Genomic DNA, 14,703 nt, shown 5'->3' with positions numbered 1-14,703 from the left:
TGTTCTCAGAGCCTTCCATCTCCACAGAATGACTTTTCCTCTCTAGTCTGCATGTTCCCCTCTCTCAATTCTTCAGCCTATGGCCTATCCAGGCCTGTCCAACCCATGGCCCATGGGCCTCGTGTGGCCCAGGATGGCTATGAGTGATGCTCAACATAAAATCATAAACCTTAAAACCTTTTTGCTCATCAGTTTCATTAGTATTTATGTATTTAATGTGTGGCCCCAAACAACTCTTCTTCTAGTGTGGCCCAGAGATGTCCAAATGTTGGACACTCCTAGGCCCTATATATTTAATGGCCACCACACTCCCTTTATCAATTAAAGGGAAGATCTGAAGAAGACAAGGGGAAAATAATATAAATCTTTCTTAAAAACAGAAAAGATCTTTTTTATTCAAGTTATAGTACAGAGAGCAGAATGAACACATGTATTTCCAGCTCTATCTTAGCCAAATTGCTTTGAAAGAAGAGAAAAAAATGAGGAATTAATTCACAATAATCTTAAAAGGAAAAGGATATCATTAATGGACCAGAATTTAAATATTTCTGAAAGAGAAAGACCAGAGAGACTGAAACAGTACAGAGAAAGCAGCAGCCCCATACTGACTTGAGAGAAGCTATCGCAGAGTAGAGAGCCAGTTGTCCAGGCAGGATCTAGAGAAGTCTAAACTCCACTTTGACAGGTACATGGGCAGAGGATGCAAGAAAGGTCAACCATCAGAGTACTTAACGTAGGGTGTGTCATCAAAACAGCTGCATGGGTGACCTTAACGCTCACCGTGTCACACGTACCTACCCAGTAACTTACTAAAGCTGACAACCTGGCCTTTAATGAAATTAAACAACCTATTGTCACCCCTTGGCCAGAAAGAGCCAAGATTATATTGCATTTATAAAATAAAAACTAACCAATATGGAAATAATTATGTTTGCTGAAAAACAAATCAACAGATACAATAAATTTGAGATATCTAAAAATAATAAACAATAGACAAAGAGAAGGAAAAGGCAAGTGAAAATTCAAGAGAATTATGGGTTCAAGCCAAGAGTTCCAAGAAAATAGAACAGAGAAAACTAGAGGTAAGGAAATAAAGATACAAAACCTGAAAGTAACATGGTGGCCTAAATTCTCATACCTACTTCCTAACTGAAAACAGCAAAATTATTGGATAATATATTTAAAACATCATATAAGCATCATGATCTAGCTACAAATAAAAAATACACAGGTCATCTTAGCAAAGGCAGAAATCCAGAGAAGTAAGCCTAGCATTAAGCCATTTTGCCTTGAATTTATTTGTCAAACTTTGTGAATTAGACCTTTGATTTCATGGGAAGAAGGAGACTAAATGGCCTCTCTTTGCTAGCTCTGTTCCTTGCCAAGCTGTGGATGGCTGTAATCACCAAAACTTGCAAGCAACTCATTTCCTTTTTAAGATGTTTTCCCTCCCAAGCTGTGAGCTCCTTGAGGCCAGCAATTTTACTATTCATATTTGTGTACCCACACCTGCCACTGTGCCTGACATGTTGTATGTGCTCAATAAATATTTTATGAGTAATTAAAAGCAATAAGAATAGCCAACCAATGTCAAAGAACCACTATTTGTACAGAATAGAATCATGCAGAAACTCACAAAGGCCAGGAAGTTTATTTGCTGCTGTAAATTATTGTTAGTAAAAATGACCTGTAGCACAATTGGTTCCCTAAATGTTTGTGAATTGTCAAAAGAAGATGAAGCCATCTTTAATACACATATTAAACAAAATAAAGCATTGGTAGCAAATTCACTTTATTGGCCTCTAATAAAATGTATCAATACTTACTGTGCCTTTATAGAAACCCAGTTAACTGAAAATCATACTTTTCAATCATTCTAGATTAAATGGGGCTTGATTACACTCAAAAACTATATTAAAATATATTTCACCTTACAGGCAACTCATACCTGAACAAAATGTATTTTAGAATATGTTGAAATCTGGGATGAAACTAAACATAACACTCTGATTTTAGAATCCAACACTTGGGGATATAACTTGGGCAAAGTATATTTCGGTAGAAGTATCAGACAGAAAACTCCCTTGAGAGAGGGCCTTGCCCTGCATCTGCCACACTTTCATCTGGGAAAACCCAGGAATGCTTAAATACCTTAGCTGTTGCCCAGATTTCCTTGCCTTGCACAGTTACCATCTCAACCAGGTCGCCCAGGTTTCTTTGCACAAAAATGTATCTGGCACAGTTTCAGCAAGCATTCTCTCAAGTTTGGTACCTCTGTCTTTGATTTTTTTTAAATCTTTAAACATATTATTTTGCCCTAAATAGCTTCTATTATTCACTTAGGCAAACTTGACACAATCCAAATTTTAATGGATTCTGAAATAATATTCATGAGATTTTTTTTTCTCTAATTGCTGTCTTACCTGATTAATGCATACTCCCAACTGTAGCCAACAGTTGCCAACTGCCTCTACCGCTACATCATATTTCATCAAGCTCCAAACAGGTACAAAAAAGGAAAAAGGAATAGAAGACATATAGCTCCAAGGTTGGATCACTTAACACTGGAACAAGAAGTAACTTTCCAGAAAAGGAAAAGAGGACCCAGGATCCCTGCTCCAAGCCTTTACTTGCTCAATAGGAATTCCTCACAAACTTTTCAGGAGCCATTTACTTAGAATTCTTTCCTGTCTTTCAAGAAAAATCTCAGTCAGGAATCTATATCTCCAGTGTCCCAGTTTACAACAGTGAACAAGCCTATCAGCTGTACCCATGTGCAAAGCAATCTGCAGTAAGTGCTGGAGACTCATTGCCTTTCTGACCCTCTCCCTGCCTTCTCTTTCATCCCTGCCCACTTCTGCCCTGTTGTGAACTCAGTTTTGCTAAATCTGGCTTGCTAGACTCTAGATGGATTCAGAAGCATGGGGAAACTACAGTACATGTTGACTGAGGCAAGAGCTAAAACCTGACTTTTCCCAACATTGTGGGTCTGAAAGATACACTGCAAGGGACTTACATTGGGAAACAGGATTACTGTACACAAAGCAAACTGCAAGTATTAGAGATGCTCCTGAAATATTCTAATTATCATTAGTAACCTGAGACTTATATCATCTAAAATTATATTTGTCTCACCTCCACACAGAAACCTGTGACATCTCCCTAAAACCTTGTAAGAAAATTTTAAATAGTTTCATTAGCTTTTTTCAAAATCTGGTATTGAAGAAAACTGTCATCTTTTTTTGCATAGAAAGCTCTCACTGGGGCTTTTAAAATTCCAGTTACAATTTAATTATCCCCTGGAGCCTCTCACATGGCTACCAATACTTTACATAAAAATGCTTCACTTGAAATTCATGGCCACAATTTCTAAAAAATTAAAAAGGAGAGGATAAACTACATTGGTAAAGCTGGACTTGTATCACTCAGACCATTCCAGTGAATTTACTTCACCCAAGTGAACAGTGTAACGTAAAGGGAAAAACTGTGAAATACGTCAACTGCACATAAAACCAGTAGAAATTTCAGGAAGATGAATGAACCCAACATTGAACTGTACCCCTAATGTCTGAGTGTTCCTTCCCAATACTTTTCACCCCTTATCCTTTCCTCTACATCTTAATCAGCTTATTCACATGCAATACTCCCAATAGTCCCTCCCCCACACACTCACCCTTCAATGTGAGAGGAAGTCACCTGAAGTTAACTTTTCATCACCATGTTTTTAAAATATATTTTATTGATTATGTTATCACAGTTGTCCCAATTTTTCCTCCTTTACCCTCTTCCACCTGATACCCACCCCCATTCTCTCTGGCAATCATCCCTCCACTTAGTTCATGTCCATAGATCATGTACATAAGTTCTTTGGCTACTCCATCACCTATACTGTTCTTAACATCCCCCTGTCTATTCTGTACTTGCCAATTTGTCATTTTTTTGAAATATATTTTATTGATCATGCTATTATAGTTGTCCCATTCCCCCCCTTTATTCCCCTCTGCCCTGTACACCCCCTCCCACCTACATCCCCCCACCTTAGTCCATGCCCATGGGTCATGTATATAAGTTCTTTGGCTTCTACATTTTGTATACTACTCTTAATCTCCCCCTGTCTATTTTCTGCCTACCATTTTTGCTACTTATTTCTTGTACATTTTCCCCCATTCTCCTCCACCCCTTCTGCACTGATAATCCTCCATGAGATCTCCATTTCTGTGATTCTATTCCTGTTCTAGTTGTTTGCTTAGTTTGTTTTGTTTTCCTATTTGTTTGTTTAGGTTCAGTTGTTCATAGTTGTGAGGTTGTTATCATTTTACTGTTCATGGTTTTGATCTTCTTTTTCTTAGATAAGCCCCTTTAACATTTCATATGATAAGGGCTTGGTGATGATGAACTCCTTTAACTTGTCCTTATCTGGGAAACACTATATCTGCCCTGTCATTCTAAATAATAGCTTTGCTGGATAGAGTAATCTTGGATGTAGGTCCTTGCCTTTCATAACTTTGAATACTTCTTTCCAGCCCCTTCTTGCCTGAAAGGTTTCTTTTGAGAAATCAGCTGATAGTCTTATGAAAACTCCTTTGCAGGTAACTGTCTCCTTTACTCTTGCTGCTTTTAAGATTCTCTCCTTATCTTTCATCTTGGGTAAAGTAATTATGACGTGCCTTGGTGTGTGCTTCCTTGGGTCCAACTTCTTTGGGACTCTGAGCTTCCAGGACTTCCTGGAAGTCTATTTCCTCTGCCAGATTGGGAAAGTTTTCCTTCATTATTTTTTCAAATAAGTTTTCAACCTCTTGCTCTTCCTCTTCTTCTGGCACCCCTATGATTCGGATGTTGGAATATTTAAGTTTGTCCAGGACATTTGTAAGCCTCTCCTCATTTTTTTGAATTTTTGCTTCTTCATTCTGTTCTGGTTGAATGTTTATTTCTTCCTTCTGGTCCAAACCATTTATTTGAGTCCTGGTTTCCTTCCCATCACTATTGGCTCCCTGTACATTTTCCTGTATTTCACTTTTCATAGCCTTCATTCTTTCCTCTATTTTGCAACCATACTCAATCATTTCTGTGAACATCCCAATTACCAGTGTTTTGAACTGTGCATCTGACAGGTTAGCTATCTCTTCTTTGTTAAGTTGTATTTTTTTTCTGGACCTTTGATCTGTTCTTTCATTTGGGCTTTTTTTTTGTCTTGGCACACCTATTATGTACTAAGGGGTGGAGGCTTAGGTATTCACCAGGGTGGGGCAACCCATATTGCTGCATCATGGTTCTGTATGTGCAGAAGTTGTCCAAGAGGGAACGATGCTACTTGTTCAGCTCTCTGCCAGCTTTCAGTCACTTCCTCCACTACCCACAAGGAAATTGGGGCCTTCTGGTGCTGATTCTGTGTGGGTGGGTTTGTGCACTTTCTAGGACCCTGTGCATTTCTCCAACAAACTCTCCTGTGAGCCAGGCAGTTTCTCCCACCAACTCAACCCCCATAGGTTTTTTCAGTCAGAGGTTTTGAGGCTTGATTTTCCCATGCTGGAAACCTGGGCTGCATGGTCTGTCTTGTTTCCCAGTTGTTCCTCCCAGTTTACCCACACACAAATGTAGGGCCACACGCTCCACCAGCTGCCACCTTGCCTGCCTGGTCCACCAGCTTCTGCCTTGCCATGAGTCCTCTCTGCCTGCCCTTCCATCTCCACCACTCCTACTGGTCTGGATGAATATTTCTCCTTTAACTCCTCCTTGGTTGTTGGAATCCATACAGTTCAATTTTCTGGCAGTTCTGGTTGTTTTTTGTTTTTAAAGTTGTTTTTGTCCTTCTTTTGGTTGTGAGGAGGTAATGCATCTACCTATGCATCCATCTTGGCTGCCCAATTTGTCCTTCTTAATCCCTGTACCTTTCCCTCATTCTCCCCCTTCCTCCTCCCAGCTGGTAACTATCCGAATGATCTACATATCTATGATTCTGTTTCTTTTCTGCTTGTTTGCTTAGTTTGCTTTTTAGATTTAATTGTTGATAGCTGTGAATTTATTGCTTTTTTAATTGTTCCTAGTTTCAGTCTTATTCTTTTTCTTAAATAAGTCCCTTTAACATTTCATATAACAATGACTTGGAGATGATGAACTCCCTTAGCTCTACCTTGTCTGGGAAGCACTTTAACTGCCCTTCCATCTAAATGATAGATTTGCTGGATAGAGTAATCTAGGTTGTATGTCTTTGCTTTTTGTCACTTTGTATACTTCTTGCCAGTTACTTCTAACTAACAAAGTTTCTTTTGAGAAATCAGCTGGCAGTCTTACCGGACACTCCCCTCTAGGTAACCAACTTCTCTTGCTCATTTTAAAATTCTCTTTTTATCTTTAACCTTTGGCATTTTAATTATGATGTGTCTTGGTGTGGTTCTCTTTTTGTCCACTTTGTTTGGGGCTCTGTGCTTCCTGGACTTCCGTGTCTACTTCCTTCACCAAATTAGGAAAGTTTTCTTTCACTATTTTTTTCAAGTAAGTTTCCAATTTCTTGCTCTTTATCTTTTCCTTCTGACACCCCTATGATTTGAACGTTGGTATGTTTGAAGTTGTCCCAGAGGCTCCTTACCCTATCCTTGTTTTTTCAGATTCTTTTTTCTTCTTGCTGTTCTGATTGAATGTTTTTTTCTTCCTTATGTTCCAAATCATTGATTTGATTATCAACTTCATCTGCTCCACTGTTGGTTCCCTATAAATTTTCACTTGTTTCACTTAGTGTAACCTTCATTTCTGCCTGGGTCTTTTTTATGCTGAGGTACCCAATGAGTTCCTCATAAGCATCATAATAAGCTTATGATCATCATAATAACTGATGATCATCAGTTATTATGATCATCATAATAATGAGCATCATAATAACTGATGTTTTGAGCTCTGCATCTGATAGATTGTGGATCTCCATTTTGTTTAATTCTTTTTCTGGAGTTTTGATCTGTTTTTTCATTTGGGCCATATTTCTTTGCCTCCTCACTTTGGCGGCCTCCCTGTGTTTGTTTCTATGTATTAGGTAGAGCTTCTTTGACTCCCTCTCTTAGTAGTGTGGTCTATTGTAGAAAAGTGCACCAGTAAGTTAGATGGGTCAGTGCCAGGGTCCAGTCTCAGTAGGGTCTCAGGGTCCCCGAAAGATGCACGGCACAGGCAAAGAGACTAGAGTGAGACACCCGGGGAGCCAGAGGACAGCCAGGCTTTTTGGGCCCGACTGACTCACTGAGAAGAATCAATCTTTATTTCTATAGGGGAGGTTATACAACATTCAGTGCATAGTGTGATTATTAAAACAGAAATGGTTACCATAGAAATAATTTCAAAAAGTACAGAAGGTTTTACAGATCAATCCTGTTAAACAAAGAAATAACTAAAAAGTACAGGAGGTCCCACAGATCAACCATATTAAACAAAGGTTATTTTGACCAAGAGGGTTATTAATCAGATAGCCAACAAAGCTATATGGGCACAAACTTTCAGGTGCCAATTAGTAACTAGGTGTCTATTAAGATTCTAAGGATTGGTCTAAGTTAAAAGGGTGCAAGGGGTGATTTATAGGTTATGTAGAAATTAGCTATTGTCTGTTGAGGTTAAATTTGTCTAGGTTAGGTTTCCTAGGTCTTTTGATTTATACATCTTGGGGGGCCATGTTTTGTATTCATTTCCATGTATTGAGATTATTATTTTCAACTAGAACTCCTTGCTTCTTTACACTCCTGTCCAGGGTATGGGAGAGGTAGTGGCTCTAATAAATATTAAACTTTTAAGTGGTGACTTTTTAAGAAACATCCCTAGCAACAGCTTCCTTCAGCATTCTGGCAGTTGGTCTGCCCATAGTTTAATTTTGTCCTTAACTTCCCAGGTGGGAAAAGTAGGTAGCACTAGGGCTAGGGATTTCTGTTCTGTGGTCAGCAAGTCATTTCACACAGAATCAGAGGCATTTGTGCAGAATTTTTGTTATAATGCACAGGTATCTAAAAATCCCACCACCTATTGCTATCAGGGACAGGCATACAGGAAGAGACAGACAGGAGATCCGGCCACAGTTGCCTCTGCTGTGCAGATGCATCTCATCCATCCCAACTGTGTCAAGGGTTGGCTGTTGGTCAGCTCCTGACAGGTCAGAGCCTTAGGTAAGCACCAGGGCAGGGCAACCTATGTGAACCAGGTTGATGGAATCTCAGATATGACATGGCTACTATGTATCTGTGTGGTGGAGGGCTCAGAAAGGGGACAATGCTGCTGCCTGGCCTCTAGAGTTTTGTCTGTGAGAAAGCTATTCCCAAGCACTCACCCGATGCCCAACACTTCAGTTTCTCCCTATATGCCACTAGTGCCCTTCCAGCTGCTGCCCAGGTATGGAAGCCCAGAAGGAGTGAGTCTGTATAAATCCTAAGTCTGTCACAGACCCTTTAAGAGGACACTCCTGAGAATCCTGCAGTTTCTTCCACTGACTGAATCCCCACTGGTTTTTATAGTCAGAAGTTATGGGAACTTATCTTCCTGGCACTGCAACCTTGGGCTACATGGTCTGGTGTTGGGCTGGGATCCCTTGCTCCCGAGGTATCCCTCCCAATTTTTATCCATCACATGGGGGTGTGGGACCACCTACTCCACATCTCCTTGTCTTTGCACCTCTCTTCATGCCTTCACATTCTTCCCCTCCTACCCATCTGGATGAATGTGACTTCTCTAATAACTTGGTTGTCAGACTTCCATACAGCTTGATTTTCTTATGACTCTATATGATATTTGTTTTGTAGCCTCATTTTATGTTTTACTGTGGTTGTGAAAGGAGGTAAGCCATGTATACATATGCCTCCATCTTGACCATAAGTGTTTCATCAGCATCTTTATGGCTATGTCTAGCATGTATTTGATACTCAAAAACTAGTACCAGTATTATTATATCAGGGAATGTTTTCTAGAATCTAGTATCATATTGTCACCTCCATAGTTACAACCTATTAAAATGGTAGTGCCAGGCAGTTGCAGTATCTTCCTCAAGGAACTCACATTGTTTGCCCCCACTTGATGCGTACCTTTTAACTCAGACAGTACCTGCATTTGCAGTATTAACCTCGAATGTTCACTTAAAAAGAATGAATTATTCTAAGAAAAACTATATTATCTGGATCTTTATTTTTATTTTCTTCTACTTCTTTCACAATGCAGACACAAGGAATACATTGATATTTTTATTTTCAGAGCATGTGGTCTTCCCACAATGAACATAAGTTCTTGCAGTCTCTGTCATCATCATGAAGTTCTGGCTTGTGTACTCTTTAACCTCAATTTCTAAGGACATGCAGAAAATAATTATGTGGTATTCTTGCCATTTTCTCATCTTCATTTCTAACTCTCTATTGTGGTTCTTGGAAGGCAAATCTTTTCTCTTGCCATTTATCTATTCTTCATATATAATTAGACCCCTCAATTTCCTTTCACAAACAGAAAGTGGAATGGAACACAGTTAAATCAAGAGAAACTGTATTCTGAGCCATATTGTCAGCATACTGATGAATGCTATCACTGAGCCTGGTGAATTATAATTAATGTTTCCTTTAAAAAGTAAAATGAATATTTGACAAAGGAGGCAAAAACATACAATGAGGTAAAGAGAGTCTATTCAATAACTGGTGTTGAAAAATTGGACAGATGCATACAAAGGAAATGAAACTAGATCATCTTCTTATACCATATGCAAGAATAAACTCAAAATTTATAAAAGACTTAAATGTAAGGCTCAAAACCATAAAATCCTGGAAGAAAACATAGTCATAAAATCTCAGGCATTTCCCATAGCCGTAATTTTTCCTGATATATCTCGTCTGGCAAGGGAAGCAAAAGAAAAACAAACAAATGGAAGTGTATCAAACTAAAAAGTTTTTGCAAAGCAGAGAAAACCATCAATAAACTCAACAGACAACCTATTGAATGGAAGAACATATTCATCAATGATACATCTGATAAGGGATTAATATCCAAAATTTATAAAGCTCAACACCAAAAAAAAATCTAATTAAAAATGGGCAAGGGACTTGAATAAACACTTCTCCAAAGAGGACATACAGAGGGCCAATAGACATATGGAAAGATGCTCAACATCACTAATCATCAGAGAAGTGCAAATTAAACCACAATGGGATATAACCTCACTTCTATCAGAATGGCTATCATCAATAAGTCAACAAACAAGTTCCGGGGAGGATGTGGAAAAAGGGAACCCTCATGCACTGTTGGTGGGAATGCAGACTTGTATAGCTACTGTGGAAAACAAAATGGAGTTATCTCAAAAAATTAAAAATGGAACTGCCTTATGACCCAGGAATTCTGCTTCTGGGAGTATATCTAAAGAAACCTGAAACACTAATTCAGAAGAATATATGCACCCCTATATTCATTACAATGGTATTCACAATAGCCAATTTTTGGAAGCAGCCAAAGTGACCATCAGTAGATGAGTGGACAAAAAAGCTTTGTGGTACATTTACACAATGGAATATTACTCAGCCATAAAAAGAAGGCAATCTTATCCTTTGTGACAGCATGGATGGACCAGGAGAACATTATGCTAAGTGAAATAAGCCAGTCAAAGCAAGAAAACTACCATATAATTTCACTCATGTGTGGAATTTCTAATGAACAAAATAAACTTACAAATAAAATAGAAACAGATTCATAGATAGAGAACAGACTGACAGTTGTCAGAGGGGAGAGAGGTTGTGCAGCTGAGTAAAAAATGTGAAGGGATTAAGCAAAAAAAAAATAATCCCAACACCTAGACACAAACAACAGTATGGTGATTACCAGAGGGACAGAGGGAAAGAGGGGAGGGGAGGTGGAAGAAGGTTGAGGGGGGATAAATGGTGATGGAAAGAGGCTTGACTTCAGTGGTGAACACACACTACAGTATACAGAAAAATGTATTATAGAATTGCACACCGAAACTTATATAATTTTATTTTATATATTTTTAAAAGATTGTATTTATTTATCTTTAGACAGATAAGGAGGAAGATAGGGAGGGAGAAAAACATTGATGTGAGAGATAAACACTGATGGGTTGCTTCACATAATCACTCCAACAGAGAAATGAACCCACCAGCCAGGCATGTGCCCTGACTGGGAATCAACTAACCAACTGAGCCACACCAGTGAAGGCCTATATAATTTTATTAATCAATGTCACCCCAATAAATTCAATAAAAAAGACAAGTAAAATGACTGGTAATCTCCAAACGGCATATATGAAGCATTATACTCTCCACTGTTCAAGCCTGTAATGGGTACCCATTGGTTCTGTGAGATTCTACTATAAAAACATCTAACAGTAACTTACAATTAGGAAAAATGCACACACACATAAGTTTGGGGTGGAGGGGGGGGAAGAGAGAGTGAGAGAGAGAAAATGAGTGAGTGAATGAATGAATGGAGTCAGTGAGTAAATTAATAAGTCAATTATTAATATATTGGACTCTATATAATTGCTCTTCCCATTTCTGCAACCCCCCAAATATGATGGTAAGAAATAGTAAGAACAGGGGAAGAGTCAGGTGACTACAAGCCAGAATTGGCTCCCACCGGATGGAGGAGTTGGCTGCACGTTTCTCCATGTGGCACAAAACCCCACTGCAGGGCTCAGGATGCTGAGGAAAGAGGGTCACTGGCCCTTTCTCAGTCAGCTGGTTCTTTGCTGCTTTCTCCCCTCACCCCCTGCAATTAAGTAGAGAGCCCAAGATTCAAGAAACCATCCTGCAATCATTTGGAATATGATCGTGATAAAAATCACTTCAAATATTTTGATAAAAATATAAAACCTGGGTATATTTTTCTGTCTTTATTTTACCTTTTACAGTCCTTCCAAACACTCTATTCCATTTTTAAGTCCAGTTTTTTTGCCAAAATAATAAAACATGAGGAAAATCCAGCCAATACAGAAAGGTAGAAACAGAAGCTGGAAGCCCTTTCACAAATCCTTGAGAACCCATGTGGGGAGATTTGGCTCTATCATATCAGTGTTTTTTCTATGTTGTAAATGCATAGCAGTATAGGTATACAGATTAATAAACATATAGAATAAAAGTTGTATGTACACCTACATTTAAACATATTTGTAGGCATAGGGTGGTTTGTATATTTTACATGTATCATTGGCATAAAGGCAAGCATATACAGGGCAAAATTTGAGAAATACATAGATGTGTAGGGCTATATTTCTAGACACATTTGTATTTGTGTGAATGTGTGTGTGAGTATATATACATATATCATTTTTAACATATATAATTGTCTTCCACATTTTTCTGTTAACCCTGGCACAATTCTTCTCAGGATGGCAATTGCATTGCTTAAGAAAAGTCTTTGGCAAAGTCATTTGGAAAGGAGGTGAGACACCAAGGACATGGGTATCTGAAGGAGACAAAGTACCACAAGAGATAAATTAATTTTAAAAACCATTATTATCTCTGTTATGGCTGACAGTTATTTAGTATCTACTATATGTCAGGTGGTGTTTTAGCATGACCAAACAATTCCACAGAAGCACATGAGCAAAATATACTTCTGCCACAGGGAGGGAGGGAGGGAGGGAGGGAGAAAGGGAGGGGAGCAGAGGAAGTGACAGAAAAGGGTGGGAAGAGGGAGGCGGCCCAGCTGAGCACTAAGTGAGGTGCAAAGACAGTGAGGCAGCCCCAGCAGTGAGCCCTGTCTTTCTATGTTCACATCTCTTTTTCTACCCTTTCTCCCCTAGAGCAAAAGTTAATTCTGTGTGTTTCTTTCAGGCACAGAAACTTAGTGAATCTTTTTAGTGGCTTTTGTCAGTTTACTTTTTAATGTGTGGAGGAAAATTTTTGGTTTTTCTTTTATTTTAGTTTTGACTGTTGGTTTTCTTTTGGCAATAAAGTTTTAATTTTTACAGATGCAAATTTATTAACATTTTCTTTATGGATTCTGGTTTCATGCCAATTCATAAAGGCCTTCTATACTCCCAAGATTATAAAAACAATTTTTGCATGTTTTCCTTTATCACTACTGTGGTTTTATTATATTTAAAATTTTGTTTCATCTAAAGTTTTTTCTGCTTTATATTGTATTTAGGAAGTAATGCAGGAATCTACTTATTAATGACTTACCAGTTATTCCAACATTACTAATTCATCTTTTCACTGATTTGAAATTCTATTTTTATTTATACATGAAATCTTATTACTTCTTGCATTTATTTCTGTATTCTCTATTTCTTTCCATTGATTAGTCCATTTATTCTAGTATGAGTGCCTTACTGTATTAAGGGGACTTCATAATGCCAACAGCAAAGATTTATTGAATTCATATTATGTGCTGATACTGTTATGTGTTTTACAAGTAAAACATAAAGCATAGAAAAGTGCAATAATTCACCAAGTTCACAAAGATATTAAGTGGAAGAGTCAGGATTTGATACTAGATAGTCTCTAGACAGACAATTTCTTAGCTATTACCCTCAGTTGCTTCATAATTTCCCAAAATCTTGGTCTAGTTTTACGTAAGGATCCTAGTGAATACAACACTGATTTGGGAAGACTTAATAAGCATAAGATGTCCTCCTGTCCATGAGTAAGGTATGCTTCTCTATTTGTCTTCTTTTAAATCCCTCTGTAGAAATATTTGAAACCATCTTTATTGTGTCAAGATTTGGTTTGTCCATTTTATTTCCTAACTGATTATTGCTTATATAAAAAAAACTATTAACAACCTTACATTAATGTCAAGAAATAATATAGTGATAGCCTACTCTTATTTGTGATTTTTTCTGATACCCATCTTCCTTTATTTTTTAAATTATTTTATTATTGTTCAATTACAGTTGTCTGCATATTCCTCCCAGCACTTCCCTCATCACAACCAAACCCCCCTCCCTCACTTGCTTTCACCCTCCCCCTTGGTTTTATCCATGTGTCCTTTACAGTAGTTCCTGAAAACCCCTTATTTGTGATTCTAATATGAATGCTTCCAGTGTTTTGCCATAAGTATATTCCTACATTCTGGTTTAGCAGATGAATTTTAATATTAAAGAAGTACTCTTTTATTCTTGTTTGACTATGATTTTTTTAAAGTCAAGTATGGCCCTTGTTGGTGTGACTCAGTGGATTGCACACCAGCCTGAGAACCATAGGGTTGCCAGTTCGATTCCCAGTCAGGACACATGCCTGGGTTGCAGGCCAGGTCCCTGGTTGGGGGGGTGGGGGTAGCATGAGGGAGACAATGACACATTGATGTTTCTCTCCTTCTTTCTCCCTCCCTTTCTCTAAAAAGAAATAAATAAAATCTTAAATTAAAAAAGCATGGATGTTGAATTTGTATCAAATGCTCCTTCTATACCTATCAACATAATTACATCTTTATATCTTTTCACCTGTTAATATGGTAAATTATGTCAATAAATATCTTAATAATAAGCCTTCCTTAATGTCTTAGAATAAACTCCATTGGGTTTTGTGTACTTTTTTAGTTTATTGCTAGATTTTATTTGCCTTGTTATTTAGGATTTTTGCATAGATATTCACACATGAGACTAGTCTATAATTTTCTCCTTAGTACAAAATATTTTTGGCAAAACTTATATGCTGGTTTTTATTTTTAAAAAAGACCTTTCTTTTTCTCTGTTCTAGTACAACTCTAAAGGCATCAGAATTATCTATTTCTTGAACATTTGAAAGA

Source organism: Phyllostomus discolor, chromosome 1 (genome assembly GCF_004126475.2).
Source record: "Phyllostomus discolor isolate MPI-MPIP mPhyDis1 chromosome 1, mPhyDis1.pri.v3, whole genome shotgun sequence".
Classification (NCBI taxonomy): domain Eukaryota; kingdom Metazoa; phylum Chordata; class Mammalia; order Chiroptera; family Phyllostomidae; genus Phyllostomus; species Phyllostomus discolor.
Note: the sequence above shows the minus strand (reverse complement) of the source record.